The 2,500-nt window shown below is 38.4% G+C and overlaps 10 non-coding genes across 10 annotated transcripts in view; all 10 read left to right on the forward strand.

The window, feature by feature from the left end:
- Trnal-caa (transfer RNA leucine (anticodon CAA)) overlaps window positions 1-68 on the forward strand; it is a 116-nt gene extending 48 nt beyond the window's left edge. Inside the window, exon 2 of the tRNA in view lies at window positions 23-68. This is a non-coding gene — a tRNA (tRNA-Leu). The remainder of the gene's footprint in view (window positions 1-22) is intronic.
- A 134-nt stretch (window positions 69-202) lies between these two features.
- On the forward strand, window positions 203-317 carry Trnal-caa (transfer RNA leucine (anticodon CAA)). The gene is made up of 2 exons: window positions 203-240; window positions 273-317. It is a non-coding gene; the product is annotated as a tRNA-Leu (tRNA).
- A 134-nt stretch (window positions 318-451) lies between these two features.
- Trnal-caa (transfer RNA leucine (anticodon CAA)) lies at window positions 452-567 on the forward strand. The gene is made up of 2 exons: window positions 452-489; window positions 522-567. It is a non-coding gene; the product is annotated as a tRNA-Leu (tRNA).
- Window positions 568-700: 133 nt separating this feature from the next.
- Trnal-caa (transfer RNA leucine (anticodon CAA)) lies at window positions 701-816 on the forward strand. The gene is made up of 2 exons: window positions 701-738; window positions 771-816. It is a non-coding gene; the product is annotated as a tRNA-Leu (tRNA).
- Window positions 817-950: 134 nt separating this feature from the next.
- Trnal-caa (transfer RNA leucine (anticodon CAA)) lies at window positions 951-1,066 on the forward strand. The gene is made up of 2 exons: window positions 951-988; window positions 1,021-1,066. It is a non-coding gene; the product is annotated as a tRNA-Leu (tRNA).
- A 384-nt stretch (window positions 1,067-1,450) lies between these two features.
- Trnal-caa (transfer RNA leucine (anticodon CAA)) lies at window positions 1,451-1,566 on the forward strand. Its single transcript has 2 exons — window positions 1,451-1,488; window positions 1,521-1,566. It is a non-coding gene; the product is annotated as a tRNA-Leu (tRNA).
- A 134-nt stretch (window positions 1,567-1,700) lies between these two features.
- Trnal-caa (transfer RNA leucine (anticodon CAA)) lies at window positions 1,701-1,815 on the forward strand. The gene is made up of 2 exons: window positions 1,701-1,738; window positions 1,771-1,815. It is a non-coding gene; the product is annotated as a tRNA-Leu (tRNA).
- Window positions 1,816-1,949: 134 nt separating this feature from the next.
- Window positions 1,950-2,065, forward strand: Trnal-caa (transfer RNA leucine (anticodon CAA)). Its single transcript has 2 exons — window positions 1,950-1,987; window positions 2,020-2,065. It is a non-coding gene; the product is annotated as a tRNA-Leu (tRNA).
- A 133-nt stretch (window positions 2,066-2,198) lies between these two features.
- Window positions 2,199-2,314, forward strand: Trnal-caa (transfer RNA leucine (anticodon CAA)). The gene is made up of 2 exons: window positions 2,199-2,236; window positions 2,269-2,314. It is a non-coding gene; the product is annotated as a tRNA-Leu (tRNA).
- A 134-nt stretch (window positions 2,315-2,448) lies between these two features.
- Trnal-caa (transfer RNA leucine (anticodon CAA)) overlaps window positions 2,449-2,500 on the forward strand; it is a 115-nt gene continuing 63 nt past the window's right edge. The window contains exon 1 of the tRNA in view: window positions 2,449-2,486. This is a non-coding gene — a tRNA (tRNA-Leu). The remainder of the gene's footprint in view (window positions 2,487-2,500) is intronic.

A 2,500-nucleotide genomic window follows, 5' to 3' on the forward strand; every position in this document is an offset into this window, starting at 1 on the left:
CTCTGTTGCAGAGTGTTGAGTGTTCTGGTCCACGAATGTGGGCGTGGGTTCGAATCCCACTTCTGACATCGTCTCAATTTAAAATTTCATTTCTAGTTGCATTCAATAAACTTAATAAATCTTTTAATATAAGAATCAAATTTAAAATTCCGCCTTGTAAGATTTCATTGAAGGTGAATAATTATAGATCTTTCGTAGATGTGTCAGGATGGCCGAGCGGTCTAAGGCGCCAGACTCAAGATGTGTCTTGCTCTGTTGCAGAGTGTTGAGTGTTCTGGTCAAGGAATGTGGCGTGGGTTCGAATCCCACTTCTGACATCGTGTCTTTTTAAAATTTCATTTCTATTTGCATTCAATAAACTTAATAAATCTTTTAATATAAGAATCAAATTTAAAATTCCGCCTTGTAAGATTTCATTGAAGGTGAATAATTATAGATCTTTCGCAGATGTGTCAGGATGGCCGAGTGGTCTAAGGCGCCAGACTCAACGTGTGTCTTGCTCTGTTGCAGAGTGTTGAGTGTTCTGGTCCACGAATGTGGGCGTGGGTTCGAATCCCACTTCTGACATGGTCTCATTTTAAAATTTCATTTCTAGTTGCATTCAATACCTTAATAAATCTTTTTATATAAGAATCAAATTTAAAATTCCGCCTTGTAAGATTTCATTGAAGGTGAATAATTATAGATCTTTCGCAGATGTGTCAGGATGGCCGAGCGGTTTAAGGCGCCAGACTCAAGATGTGTCTTGCTCTGTTGCAGAGTGTTGAGTGTTCTGGTCCACGAATGTGGGCGTGGGTTCGAATCCCACTTCTGACATCGTGTCTTTTTAAAATTTCATTTCTAGTTGTATTCAATAAACTTAATAAATCTTTTAATATAAGAATCAAATTTAAAATTCCGCCTTGTAAGATTTCATTGAAGGTGAATAATTATAGATCTGTCGCAGATGTGTCAGGATGGCCGAGCGGTCTAAGGCGCCAGACTCAAGATGTGTCTTGCTCTGTTGCAGAGTGTTGACTGTTCTGGTCCACGAATGTGGGCGTGGGTTCGATTCCCACTTCTGACATCGTCTCATTTTAAAATTTCATTTCTAGTTGCATTCAATAAACTTAATAAATCTTTTAATATAAGAATCAAATTTAAAATTACGCCTTGTATGATTTCATTGAAGGTGAATAATTATAGATCTTTTGCAGATGTGTAAGGATGGCCGAGCGGTCTAAGGCGCCAGACTTAAGATGTGTCTTACTCTGTTGCAGAGTGTTGAGTCTTCTGGTCCACGAATGTGGGCGGGGGTTCGAATCCCACTTCTGACAGCGTGTCTTTTTAAAATTTCATTTCTAGTTGCATTCAATAAACTTAATAAATCTTTTAATATAAGAATCAAATTTAAAATTCCTCCTTGTAAGATTTCATTGAAGGTGAATAATTATAGATCTTTCGCAGATGTGTCAGGGTGGCTGAGCGGTCTAAGGCGCCAGACTCAAGATGTGTCTTGCTCTGTTGCAGAGTGTTGAGTGTTCTGGTCCACGAATGTGGGCGTGGGTTCGAATCCCACTTCTGACATCGTCTCAATTTAAAATTTCATTTCTAGTTGCATTCAATAAACTTAATACATCTTTTAATATAAGAATCAAATTTAAAATTCCTCCTTGTAAGATTTTATTGAAGGTGAATAATTATAGATCTTTCGCAGATGTGTCAGGATGGCCGAGCGGTCTAAGGCGCCAGACTCAAGATGTGTCTTGCTCTGTTGCAGAGTGTTGAGTGTTCTGGTCAAGGAATGTGGCGTGGGTTCGAATCCCACTTCTGACATCGTGTCTTTTTAAAATTTCATTTCCATTTGCATTCAATAAACTTAATAAATCTTTTAATATAAGAATCAAATTTAAAATTCCGCCTTGTAAGATTTCATTGAAGGTGAATAATTATAGATCTTTCGCAGATGTGTCAGGATGGCCGAGTAGTCTAAGGCGCCAGACTCAAGATGTGTCTTGCTCTGTTGCAGACTGTTGAGTGTTCTGGTCCACGAATGTGGGCGTGGGTTCGAATCCCACTTCTGACATGGTCTCATTTTAAAATTTCATTTCTAGTTGCATTCAATACCTTAATAAATCTTTTTATATAAGAATCAAATTTAAAATTCCGCCTTGTAAGATTTCATTGAAGGTGAATAATTATAGATCTTTCGCAGATGTGTCAGGATGGCCGAGCGGTTTAAGGCGCCAGACTCAAGATGTGTCTTGCTCTGTTGCAGAGTGTTGAGTGTTCTGGTCCACGAATGTGGGCATGGGTTCGAATCCCACTTCTGACGTCGTCTCATTTTAAAATTTCATTTCCAGTTGCATTCAATAAACTTAATAAATCTTTTAATATAAGAATCAAATTTAAAATTCCGCCTTGTAAGATTTCATTGAAGGTGAATAATTATAGATCTTTCGCAGATGTGTCAGGATGGCCGAGCGGTCTAAGGCGCCAGGCTCAAGATGTGTCTTGCTCT

The sequence above is a fragment of the Argiope bruennichi genome, chromosome 10 (assembly GCF_947563725.1).
Source record: "Argiope bruennichi chromosome 10, qqArgBrue1.1, whole genome shotgun sequence".
Taxonomy (NCBI): domain Eukaryota; kingdom Metazoa; phylum Arthropoda; class Arachnida; order Araneae; family Araneidae; genus Argiope; species Argiope bruennichi.